The following is a 13,602-nucleotide window of genomic DNA, read 5'->3' as shown; positions in this document are numbered from 1 at the left end:
AATATGTACAGTCATATCCTCGGAGGTGGGGTAGCTGACTGGTGCACGAGAAAGTGCATCTGGGATGCATAGAGACTTGCCGGCGCGCCACACTGCAGTAAATTGATATTGCGACATGCGCTCCTTCATTCGCTGGAGCCGTGGGTTTTCAACCATGTCCAGCGTGTAGCTGTTGATGATAGGCACCAGTGGGCGATGGTCGGTTTGCAGGGTGAAGGTTGGCAGTCCTTTGAGGTATAGGCAGCACTTTGTGAGGGCCCAAGATACTGCAAGCATCTCCAGTTCAATTGTTGCATACCTTGTTTCGGCGTCTGCGAGAAAGCGGGATCCACACTGGACTACTCGGAGATGTCCAGATCCATGGTCCTGGAGGAGAGCGTAGCCTACTCCGTAGAGGCGAGATGCATCGGTTTGGAGAATGGTTGGCAGGGTTGGGTCAAAAGACGCAAGAACAGGTGGGCTTGAAAGTGCTTGTTTCACACGTTTGAAGGCCTGGTCATGGTCAGGTGTCCAAAGAAAAGAGCGCTTGGGGCTCATGAGTGGTCGAAGGGGCTGTGCAGTCAGGGCAAGATCTGGGGTAAACTCAGCCAATTGGTTTACTAATCCCATGAAGGAACGTAAGTCCGTCAGGTTGGATGGTGTAGGGAAGTCTTGCAGAGCAGCAACTCGTCCCGGGTCAGCAGCAATTCCTTCTTCGGAAAGGGTGAAGCCACAGAAATTCACTCTGGTCTCTGCCACTGTGAACTTTTCTTTGTTGAGAGTGATGCCATTTTTGCGGCAGCGGGTGAGCAATTCGTGGATCCTGTGGTAGTGTGTCAGTAGGTCATCGTCGAAGATGAGAATGTCATCAACAACCTTGACACACTTCTTCATGCCTTGGAGAGCTAGGTCGCCGCGGTAACAATAGGCATCACCAGTGGCAGCGAAGCCCATAGGTCCCCGGCAATGCTGGAAGCGTCCATAAGGCGTAATGAAAGTGGTGAGGTGGCGGTCCTCTTCTGCTAGCTCCATCTGCCAGTAGCCATGTAGAGCGTCCGCGGTGGTGAAGAACTTGGCGGTGGAGTCGACAGCACGGACAGCAGCTAAGGGCGTGGGCGAAGGGTGGGCTGGACGGGAGACTTGTGCTTTCAGCTTCGTGAGATCTACTGTGATTCGAACTCCCTTGGCCTTAGGAACGACGACTAGAGGGTGGCACCATTCCGATGGCTCATCTCCACAAGGCTTAATGATTCCCTGTTGTACCATGGAGTCTAATTCATTCTTGACAGGTTCGCGGAAAGCGTAGGGTATCTGCCTTGGGGTGTGGATGGCGAAAGGGACCGCGTCTTCCTTAAGGTGGATTTTCATGGGAGGGCCTGCCATCGGCCTCAGTGGAGCTGCTTTAAGGTCTTCCTTTGACACGAGTACGTCCTGAAAGGTTTGTAAGAAATGCTCTCGGGCCTCAGCAGGGGTCGTGTCAGCATGCAGGGGTAGCTCCTTGCATCAATTGACGTGGGTGACCTGTAGGATGGGCCGCGGAAAGCCTGGCGGGATGATGGCCAACTCCTTGCAAAGTGCATATTACAGGAGTGGCATCTGAACGCGTTCGTGGACTTGAGTCGTGGCGAGGCAGGACCGTTTGGCCAAGGACAAGGTGGCCTTAAGGGTTCCTAAAGCAGGTGTCATCTTTGACCCATCTGCAGTGAGTGTCACTGATGTTGCAGGAGGCTGTAGCTCAGTCCTGGGAATGCGAAGGAGTTCCAAATGCTGGGGGGCCATCACCGATACATCAGCTCCTGTGTCAGGCAGCATCATTATCTTCGATGTCTCACCCCTGTAGGTGAGGGCAATGGATATAGGTGATGGTGAGGAGTCAGTTGATGAAGAAGGAGTCTCGACCTTGTGACAGCTAGAGGGCTTGCTAGAAGGGGGCGTGGCATTGGGCGGGCCGCCCTGCTTGTCGTTCATCTGCTGATGGCAGTACTTGTCATAGTGGCCCACTCGGCCGCAGTGTCTGCATGTGGCCTTGTTGGCGGGGCACTTTGGGGTCCTGCGCCAGTGTCCTTTGCAGCCACAGTTTACACATACACTGTCGCTGGCTGGGCACTTTCCTGTTGAGCTGTGCTTCCTTGTGCAGGAAGGGCATAAAGTGTCCTTGTTAGGGGTTGGTAGCGAGGTAGAACCCCTGTTGCCATGTCCTTTGATTTTTTTATATGTGGAGACGGCACACAATTTAGAAGGAGGGGCACGTATGGCAGTAGTGGCTGTCCGTGTGGCCTCATAGGAGCGACATTCGTTAACCATGGTGGCCAATGAAGCTGCAGCGTCCAGGGAAATGAGTTTCTGAGTGAGCTCCTCGTCCCTGACTCCCATGATAATGATCATTTTCAGCTGAGTCTCCTCACACACAGCAGAATGGCCAGGACAGACGTCGATTTCCTCTGCTACATGCTTCAGTCGGACGTAGAAGTCGCTGAAGCTTTCCCCTTCCCTCTGTTTGCAGGAGAGCAGGTCCCTGCATCGTAGAGCTTCATTCTGCAGGTTCTTGATGTGATCCTGGAGAATATTCAAGACCTCGTCAACACTCCGATCCGTGTCTGGTGGTACGTTGAGCGTGTGCTCGAGTATTCTTTGGGTCTCCAGGCTGAGGCACATACGAAGCTGTATCATTTGTTTCCTGGTAGGTAATGTCCCTAGGTCCACCATCACACTGTAGTCATCCCAGCGTCTACGCCATTCCCTGAACACTTGGTATGTGGCATCAGGACGTAAGGGAGGCGGGGTCTGGGCGATGGCTTTCTGTGGGGGTGGTGGCTGGGTGGACGATGGCACTGAGGATTGTGTGGGAAGTTGTTGCGAGTCCGCTGGTGTTGCTTGCTGCTGGGCTGAATTGATGCTAAGTAGCTGCAACAATACGGTGAAACGTTGAGCTTCCTCCTCTCTTCTTAAGTTGTCCTCTTGGCGGCGTAGATCCTCTTCGTGACGACGTTGTTCCCATCTGTTCATAATAGACGTTGGTTTCTTCCTCTCTCCGACGTGCAGCCAACTCGGCCTGTCGAGATTCCTCCAGGTACTTGATGAGGAGCCTTAACTCCGTATTTGGAGCTGTGGGAGGCGGTATACTCAAGTGCGGTGAGAGCAAAGGTGGGGTTTCCAGCGTTGCAAAACCTGGAAGGGTTCGACGGTCTGTTGGTGAGACTGGGTATGAAGGCAACTGGCGGTCCTCAAGGTCCTGGTCGTGTTGCATATCCCCAGGCTCGTCTTGATGTGAAGCAGAAGCCATTATGAACAGTTTTCTGCAATGTCAACTGCAAGTTTAGTTTAAAGGAAGAGAAGAACGATGAGGAAGACTTTCTACAGTTTTTATTAAAAAGTTACTGTAAATAATTCTTCAACTGTGGGCGAATACTGGCAGGTCGTGAGAGTGGCTGGGTGGGCTCCTGGGGGGTGGGCGGTCGGGTGGGGAGTGGGGAGCGACCACTCGACCGTTGAAAAAATGAGTCGGCAGTGTATGGCAAATGATGAGCGTGGGTGGATGTGCCTCGGGCTCTGTAGCTGGATATGGAAATAAGGATACCCATAGAGCTGGGGCAAGGCACAAGAAAAATAAAACCCACTAAAATCAAAGCACTGACATTACACTGCACTGGCACTGCACAAACACTGCATGAACATATCATAAAAACCGCACTAGCACTGTAAAATCCAAAGGCGGCCGAGGGGTAATGGCGGCTGGGTTTGAATGCTGATTCCGGTGTTCCTTGAAAATGCTGAATGGTTTCGTCACTGCGCCATGGTGATAGGTGGTTATGTCTTGCATTAGAAGACGAAAGATTGCAGGATGGGAGAAATAATATCCCGAGTCGTAGATTGGTTTATTCCAAGCAGCAAAAGGTAAATATGTACAGAGGCACTGCAGGGCGTGTAGCTCGCGCCAAGAGAAGCAAGAAGAAGTCATGCGCATGTGCAGGGTTCATGATACAGGGCGACACATGCGGATGTGTTCACAATAAGTGATTTTATTAAAATACATGGAAATTAATTGTACAGCAATTGCATAGTAAAATATGCATTATTCCACAGAAGCCAAGTTCGGGAAACGCAAATACAATAGAGGGAGGTACATTGAAGGAGTGTGGGTGTTCGGCGGGTTCGAACGTGATTAGAAAAAAACGTTTATGGTCCCGGTACCCGACCGTACACGGGAAACGTTAGTTGCCCAAATACGAAAGTGGATATTACCGGGAACCAAGATCATCAGCGACTGTTGGGCAGCATACTCCCAGTTGCAATTGGAGGGCTACACGCATGAAACCGTGAACCCCTCCAAAAATTTTGTGGATCCCGAAACTGGGGCATCAACCCAGAACATCGAACGTTGCTGGAGGGACGCGAGGGCTGACGTACCTAAATACGGCAGAAGGGAGGACTCGTTCGATAAGTACCTGGCAAACCATCTCTTCCGCCGAAAATATCCAAAGTAAGAAGTCCGGTTTCACGTGATCATGCGTGCGGTCGCGAACCTGTACCCACCTCCTGTTTCCCCCGCCGAGCACGAATTTGACGACTCCCAATAATAAGGTAAGTTAATTGATGTCTGTAAGTTAAGGTAAATGTTTCCTGGTGAAGGGTCAAAGCGTTTAGGTAGTAAATAGCAGATAAGTGTTCTTATTGGCAAGCGGAAGACAGGGCCGGTGACCATTTCCGAACATTCACTTACCCTAACAGCCCACGTGTTCGAACTGTGAACTCGGCCAAAACAGTAATCACGGCATTCTAGGAATTACTAAGTTTTTACAAGTAACAATGGATGTTAAAAATTATCGATAAAAAGGTATACTACTAGAATGTTGTAGGCTAACAGCCCATGTGTTCGAACGGTAAAACTTTACAAATGTAGTGGTCTTATTGGTAAGTCGTAGACAGGGCCGCACATCATGTCCGCACCTCCGAACCTCCGCGTAGGCTAACAGCCCATGTGTTCGAACTACTAATCTTTAACTGCATGTTATCGAAAATTAGGCCAAAACATACGTTTTTCGTGTGTTTTTTGGCGCTTCACAGGCCGCACAAGCTTTGTAAAGTTTTACCGGACATCCGTCCGAGGTCACGACTGGAGGAGACTGAGATCGAAGGCAGGTGTGTAGCATAGGTGTTGGGGGTCAGCTTAACCCCCCAAGAGCAGGGCAATCCTGGAAACTGAACATACATGCAGAGGGTTCACAGGAAAAAGAGCTTAAGACGTAGGCCTAATAAGTACCAGGCTACCGACACCCTTCCCTTTGGGATAAATCCCTAAAGCTGACAAGAGTCTATATTCCCCCTTCTAACAGGAAATTCCTATCTCTGGCTGGCTAGCTTTGGGTTCCCACCTAAAATCCTCTCCTCCATCAAGTGAACTGAAGAGCCAACTAAATTGAGCTGAGGGCAGCAACTCCTGAAAAGAAAATACTCCACCAACGCGAAAATCCGTTTGGCGTGAGAACGGGTCGACTTTCCTCCGAAGGCGGCCAGCCAGCCATCCCGTGGAGGAGGAGGAGGAGGAGGAGGAGAAGGAGGAGAGATCAGAAGTTGCGCGTCCTCCGCAAAAAACTCTCCCAAGTGACCCTTGATTGGACGAGGACGAAAGCGCGCTGAATTTTAAGTTCCCGATTTAGAGGTCAAGTTCTGCTCCTCGTAATCATTTCGAGAGGAGGAGGAGGAGGAGCTAAAGATATCTGAGAGAAATCTATGACGAAAGACACTCTTGGAAAATCAATGATTCGCTTCTTCCTAGTTTTTTTTTTTTTTTTTTTTTTTATCTTCCCTCTTCGGTTGGTGGCCGTCTAGCAACTCTCGTCCGAAGGAAAGAGTTCGGAGGTGTAACTACTCTCATGAATCTAATTGGGGTCGCATGGAGATTTCGGAATCTTATTAGACAGTGTGGAGGTTTTGAATGTTACGGATTATTCGGATTGCTTTTTTTTTTTTTTTATTTGAGGATTTTCTCTGATATGGAAAAAAACCCGAGTTTTTTATGAGGGAGTTTTTCAGATATGAGAAAGAGTACAATTTCTTTTGAGGGGTTTCTCTGATATGAGAGAGTTTACAGTGTTAATGGTTGTAGCTATCTGTTTGTGTCTTTTTTTTTTTTTATATAGTATTCAGGAAAAAAAAGCTATTGATATGGCTTTTTCCGTCCGTCCGCAACTGTTCTGTCTGCCCTCATATCTTAAAAACTAGTGAGGCTAGAGGGCTGCAAATTGGTATGTTGATTATCCACCCTCCAATCATCAGACATAATAAATTGCAGCCCTCTAGCCTCAGCAGTTTTTATTTTAAGGTTAAAGTTAGCCATGAATATGTGCGTGGCACTTATAGGAGCCAACAACACAGGCCATCACTGGGCAGTGACTGAAAGTTTCATGGGCCAAGGCTGGGAGTTTTATGGGTCATGGCTGAGAGTTCCATACTGCATTATACGCTGTACAGAAAACTCGATTCGATTTTTGGTAGCCACTTTGGGTGTCTAAGGAAAGTTGCCACTGGAAACATTATTTTTCTAATTCCGAGGCCAAAAATACGATTGATCATTTGCCCTTAAGTAGCCCAGACCCGAATAAACAATGTAAAGAATGGGAAGGGGAAATGTTAAGGTATGAGAATTTAATGTACAATTTTTTATTTTCAAGTAAATAATCGCTTTTCCATACCATAACCGGTTATGGCTGATTGGTTACCAGTCAGGTGGGGTTAAATAAAAAAAGGGGGAAGGGGTGGCTGTCATGGGGCCAGCAGCCTCATCCCAAGAGACTTCTCCAGAATCGGAATGTTTGGCCCTTTCTGCGGCAGCCCCTTTAGAAGAGGAAAAAGGAAAATATGGGGAGAATATATTATATTTATGTCTTTATTTATTCATGCGTTTCACACACACAGAGAGAGAGAGAGAGAGAGAGAGAGAGAGAGAGAGAGAGAGAGAGAGAGAGAGAGAGAGGGGGGGGGTGGGGGGGGGGAAATATATTTTCTAGGGGGACCCCAGTTTTTTTCCGCTTCCTTCGTTTCCTAATTCAGATGAAATATAACCCGGGAAGAATGGTCTTTTTCTCATTCTCCAATAGGAAATTGCTCAACCAATTATCGTTCATTCTTCTCTCTGACGGAACGGTAATGCCTTTATACATCCGTAAAGACCCCTCCCCCATTGGGTCGTTGGATGGTAGATTACGTCATTGAAAACTCCCAATTATATTGCCCTTGGTCCATATCATTTCATAATGTAGAATTGAGTCAAATTATTGCCTTCTTTATAGCGAGTTATTACAGCGAGGGATGTTTCCTCTTCTCCTTTCAAGCGGTTGCTTATTTATCTCCACGTCGTTAGGGATAACTGCTCTGGCAATTGAAGCCGTGATGGGGTATTTGTCTCTGTGTTCAATCTTTTGATATAAGTGGGTGGTGTTCCGTGGTATTCCGCCGATTAAGTAAGTAGCTTTTTAGTTCGTCCTTGAGAGCAAGAGTGGAACGTCCGGGTGGCATATTTCCGAACCGTAACCGAGTACGTGGTTGGTATGGTGTTGGCGTCCCACCTCAGTGGTCGCGGTTCGATTCTCGGCCATTCCATTGAGGAGTGAGAGGTGTATTTCTGTTGATAGAAATTCATTCTCGACGTGGTTCGGAAGTCACGTAAAGCTGTTGCTGAATAACCACTGGTTCCATGCAACGTAAAAGCACCATACAAACAAACAAACATTACGGGCTGCTCTAGGAGTAAGAGCCCGTGCTGGCTGGCATAAGGCCAGCTAAATCTAAAACAACAACTACGGACCTTGCCTGAAAAAGCGGGACGCCATATCTTAAAAACGAACCATAGAATCTTCTTGAAAATAATCTCATTATGTTTCCCACTCCCAAGAGAAGGAAGGGACTGGATTCTGAAGTAACCTAACCTATCCCAACCTAATCTAAGCTAACCTTCGGGCGTAGCAGAAAAGCCGGAGCTGGTGCGATACTAAAGTAGATTCACATCAAGCGTGCATCTGATGTCTAGGCCAGTCCCTTAAGACGCTCCTGATTGGCTGTTGATAAGCCAATCACAGGCCTGGGAACTCTCAGTCTCTCTCAAGAGTTCACATATGTAGGACGTATGTTCCATCTCTCTTGAGGAATACGGCTTTTAAAAGTATCCCTCAGGAGAGAGGGAACATACATCCTGTCTCTGTGAACTCTCTCGAGAGACAGGGAGTTTCCAGCCTCGTGATTGGCTTATCAACAGCCAATCAGGAGCGTCGTAAGGGGCAGGCCTAGACATCAGATGCACGGTTGATGTGAATCTACTATAGTGTGTACATCTCGGGTGATCTTATTCAGATCCGATAGCAGTCCTCAGTGAATAACCCAATTTCTCTCAAGATCCCAGGCCAATATGAAACAAGGAAAAGGAAAAGAAAGGGATAAGGGGCCGTGTTTAACTTATAAGGAAACGATTTGCCCTTCTCTTAAAGAGAAGAGGTAGTTATCAAAGTCAGAAAAAAAGGCAGAAGCCGGATTGGAAAGGTCTGATTAAATGGAAAGAAATTAGCAGAACTGTTTAATCCGAGGGTACAGATTTCCACAGACTAGATTTGGGAAAACGCCACCAGAGAAAAGTGGGGTGGGGCGGGTTGGGGGGGATTGGGGGGTAATTCTTCCCTTGAGTCAGAAGGAGCACGACGGAAAGAGTACCTATAAAAAAGAAAATGTCTTATTTAAAAAAAAATATATTATTTTTTAGGTCTATTTTCTCGATCTACTTTGCTTTGTAAATATGGTCTTTCTTCAAGGTCAATGTTGTAAATTTTTGTCTTGCTTAAAACATTTTCCGATGTTTAATCTTAACTTCCTGAACTTCTCCATAAATTTTAATCCTCTCATCCCCCTTTATTTACACCAAGCGAGTCAACTCGAGTCGAGTCAAGTCAAGTCGAGTCATGTGACTCGAGTCCTTTTGAATCCGCGCCGTTGCCACTGACTGAGTCAGAAAGTCAGAGTCAAGCTCAACAGGGACCACATAGGATGGAGGCAAACGCTCTCGCTGAAATATCGGTGTTGGTGTGGCTGAGTCTTAATTTGATTTAAGGTCAAAGTTAACCATAATCGTGCGTCTGGCAACGATAAAGGCCAGGGCACCACCGGGCGTCGGTTAAAATTTCATGGATCGCGGCTCATGCAGCATTATACCGAGACAACTGAGGTTACGTATATCTTAGTTTAACCAGACCACTGAGCTGATTAACAGCTCTCCTGAGGCTGGCCCGAAGGATTAGGTATTTTGACGTGGCTAGGAACCCATTGGTTACCTAGCAACGGCACCTACAGCTTATTGTGGGATCCGAACCACATTATATCAAGAAATGAATTTCTATCACCAGAAATGAATTCCTCTGATGCCTTGTTGGCAGAGCCGAAAATCGAACTTCGGACCACGGGATTGGTAGGCGAGCGCGAAAACCGCTCGTCCAACGAGGAACGGCAACCGAGGTATAGATCTATTTTCGGTGACCTTGAAAACTCGGTTTTCCCGAAGAAACTTCGGGGCATATTTTTTTTTTTACTCGTTTCATTATGGCATTTGCTGGTAATTTAATTTCCCCTGAAAAGCAAATGAAAGTCAGCACAAACGGCACATTATTTATTCTCCATTTCCCCTTAAGTCTTTTGAATGATTCGCTGGGACGGAATTTTCTCAGCAGTCAGACGGTTTTCCGAAAATGATGATGATGCCTTCCACCTTTCCCTTCTTTGCAGCCTCTCTCTCTCTCTCTCTCTCTCTCTCTCTCTCTCTCTCTCTCTCTCTCTCTCTCTCTCTCTCTCTCCTAAGTCTTAAGTATACCCTTCGCTAGAATCACTTCTTTTTGCTCCTTTCTATAGCAATTTCTGGATCACAAATACCTTCGCCACCATTTCCCTAAATACCCTCAGTGTCCTTATAATTGTCTTTTTAACACACTATTTATTTCACGTCTCCGGCGATCTCAAGTGTTAGTTGCACTGGTTATGTAAAGTAATTAATGTGTGAAATATTGGAAGCTTATTCGTACTCTCAGGGTATGTAGACTTTGTTCGTAAGTTAAGGTCATATTTCAGCTTTTAAACCTGATTCAGTTTTTATAGAGACGCTTCCGCCAGGTGTTGTAAACACTCAGGGTCGTCGAATTATTAACCACGGCCTTAAAAACCCGCTTGAATTTTATATAGAGGCAGCCGTCGGGTTACGGAGATTTTCCATTTGTGTTTGCACCCGAGGAAATTCCTCAAAGCTCCGAGCGTGCTCGTGCATCAGATTCTGTGCAGGTGCACGAGAGAAGGACGGAGCTATTTTCAGCGAGTAAATCCTCCGGCAAGAGGGTGACGTTGAGGTGGAGGGTCGAAGACCCTTCCTCTCCTTCCGCTCACACGACGCCTTTTGCCTTCGCTTGCTTTTGTGTCTCACTCACACAACTTTACAATTTTTTTTTTAAGTAACCCTTAACTCGGACTCCAGAGTGATACTTTTCGGATGTTGAGTCGTCTCTCCTCAAACGAAGAAATGTTTGTTAAAAAAACTATCATACCTATTTAGTATGATGGCTTCATTTAAATTTCGTTATTTTTCAGAACGTCAGTTTTTTGTGCCCCACCCCTCCCCCCCACTAAGGGGACCTGTTTCTCAAAGTCTTTGTCATAGAAAAAAAAAAAGGAAAAAAATTAACATCTGTTGTAACTTGAAGATTTGCTCAACTTGTAGTAAATACAGAAAACATAGATATCTGAACACATTCATGATTCCTGATGCCATGGCATTGTATTATTCGTACATGCTTCATTCTCTTTACGTTTTCGATATTGATTTCGTGATAGTAACAGTAAGTCATATCTCTCGCAGTTTGAGTGGATTTTACTTCTGATCTTCGTCATATTTTCTTGTATAGAGCTTTAGGCACCTGTTTTAGAGCCACACATATTGTATTTAATTATGTTCGTTACCCTCCGCTTTTTCAAAATCACCTCAGTGGACAGCCAATGCCAAAAAAAAAAAAAAAAAAAAAAAAAAAATCCAATACGATTGGAAATTGATACTTCTGTTCTTGAGTTCGGGTATCGGTGTCAGTTACTTTAAACATGACTTCAAAACTTACAATGCTCATGGCAGTCAATGGTAATTAACTTCGGATCAAATTACGGTTTCCTTTCACCAATATGAAACATTATTTTCACTATTAATTAAATCAGAACGGATGCTACACTATGACATGACGTAACACACCTCTAGCACCAACAGTACTTTAGATAATCAGATACCGAATGAAAATGAGATAGAGGTCACAGGTCACGCAGCGGGATTCGGGATTACTTTAGACATCGTGCGTGCGATGGAATATTAAGGTTAAATATGTGGCACGTAAACAGGAGGACGCGGAAACAAAAGTGTCCTTTCTCAAAAAAAAAAAAAAAAAAAAAAAAAAAAAAAAAAAAAGGTTGACTGGAGCGTTCCAATGACGGCATGATTTCATTTTTTCAAATGTTACGGAATCCGGAATCGGTTTAGCGTTGTGGGCAGATTTTGAACTAGTTTTTTTTTTTTTTTTTTGACACCAGATGCCAACACTAAAAAGAAATAAATTCACCTCAAATGGGGAACACCTGTACGAGTGGAATCTTTCCTGTGTGAGGGGAGTAAGTGGCGTCCCCTTTCCCAGTAACGACCACCCAAAAGCATTATAGGAAAGAAATTTTCCAGATTACTACCGAGACTTACAACAAAACTTGATAGCCTGGCGCGAGAAGCAGCAGTTGTTTTTATTGAGGCCTGAGGACCTGGTCTCATCTTACGAAGAAGACTGGAGTATGAAGACTGGCTTGATAGCATATGGGTTTCGAGTTCTAATATCATAGTTGAGAATGAGGTAGTTTTTCTTCGAAAAGAAAAGAGATGGAAAAAAATGTTAAGTGGCTAGTTAGTTTTTCTTCGGAAAGAAGAGAGATGGAAAAAATGTCATGCAACTGGAGAAGACTGGAGTATGAAGACTGGCTTGATAGCATATGGGTTTCGAGTTCTAATATCATAGTTGAGAATGAGGTAGTTTTTCTTCGAAAAGAAAAGAGATGGAAAAAAATGTTAAGTGGCTAGTTTTTCTTCGGAAAGAAGAGAGATGGAAAAAATGTCATGCAACTGCTAATGACGTTGGCATCAAGTTTTTCCGTGACCGTTAGAGATTGCTAATTGTATAGACGCCATAGCTCCAGAATGAATTTGGCCATGGCTGATGCCCTTGTTACTTGTTTTTTTTATGTTTATTTGTTGTTACTTTATATAGGGAAATGAATTGTATTGTGTGTGCTTTGGGAGGAACACTACATGATTTCCTTTGCCCAGAAGCCTTAGTCTAATTCACAATGAGCTAGTTTACTTGAACTAAATTTTTAAAAGTACACACACCAAAATACTCGTAAACTATAGGCACCAAGGAAACACAAAACATAGTTAACCAATATATTCACAATGTACCAACATACACCGAGAAATTTCCCTCAAGTAAACATGAACTCCTAATAAAATTCATGAGGCTCTCGTTACATTAACTGTCTGTGGTCGTGAAGAATTTACGAAGACTAGCGATGCACGATGTAGCAGATATACAATGTGTCTAATTCAGTTCTGTAAACATCTGAAATTATGATAGGTCATCGTTAAACACGAGAAGCATAATGAAAACAATACTATACGTCTTAAACTGCCTATCAATCTATAAACAGTAAACTATCAACATTTAAGTGATTAATGGCTATCCTAGCAAACAAGCATATTGCAAACGTAACATTCCCAAAGGTATATAAAAACTGATAACAGTCACTAGAGTACTAGATGCCAAGACACAAGACACGTTCATTTTGATGCAGTTTGATGATTACTTTAATTTAAGACAAGCAAGGCCTTACTCATAGATTCATTTCAATAAGGCTGGAATTTACAAAGGGCTTAACCAATGACCCACTTTCAGGTTGACCCTTACCTGTAATGAATTCCAGAGCGGCGGTTGGTTTTATTAAGAGGTTATGTTTAGGCTCTTGATCACGACTCATGCCAAGACGATGACGAGCGTTGTAGAACTTCTTCGAACAGACGGCGGCACAAGGTAGACACTGTAGCACACTCCCCAGGAATAAGGTTTACACCACGATCATTGCTGGTGAGTCAGCTCCTTCCAGGTCCTATTGATGTAAGGAAAGATTGAAACTCCTGCAGGTGGTTTGTGTCCGAGTCTAAGACAACTGGCTGCCGGACTGCTGCTGCTCACTCCGTCTTTTTTTGCCCGATAAACTACGGGTAACAGGTGCAAGGGTCTATTTGAAATGGGTCGAGGGGTAATTATATAAGTGACAAGTACTTAACAAAATCAGCAATTTACATATATTATGTTTTAACATATGAAATATATATTAATACTGCGTATAGTAAATTAAATTTCCTTTATTACTTTTTTTTATTTATTATTTATTATTTTTTCAAAATGATGTCGCTCGTTATCTAAATATCAAATTCTTTTCTTCAATTGCTCTCATCTTTCAGCATTTCAGAATCTCGGTCATAAGCGCCATTTTAAGACGAAATTTGATATGTCATTCCAT

General features: G+C 44.8%; 1 long non-coding RNA gene across 1 annotated transcript; it reads right to left on the bottom strand.

Moving 5' to 3' along the window:
- Nucleotides 1-12,452: 12,452 nt before the first annotated feature.
- Nucleotides 12,453-13,299, bottom strand: LOC135208259 (uncharacterized). The gene is made up of 2 exons (XR_010313145.1): nucleotides 12,987-13,299; nucleotides 12,453-12,641 (listed from the first exon to the last, which is right to left on the bottom strand). It is a non-coding gene; the product is annotated as an uncharacterized LOC135208259 (long non-coding RNA).
- Nucleotides 13,300-13,602: the final 303 nt, after the last annotated feature.

Source organism: Macrobrachium nipponense, chromosome 35, assembly GCF_015104395.2.
Source record: "Macrobrachium nipponense isolate FS-2020 chromosome 35, ASM1510439v2, whole genome shotgun sequence".
In the NCBI taxonomy this organism is placed as follows: Eukaryota; Metazoa; Arthropoda; class Malacostraca; order Decapoda; family Palaemonidae; genus Macrobrachium; species Macrobrachium nipponense.
Note: the sequence above shows the minus strand (reverse complement) of the source record. Positions and strands in the feature narration are given on the sequence as shown.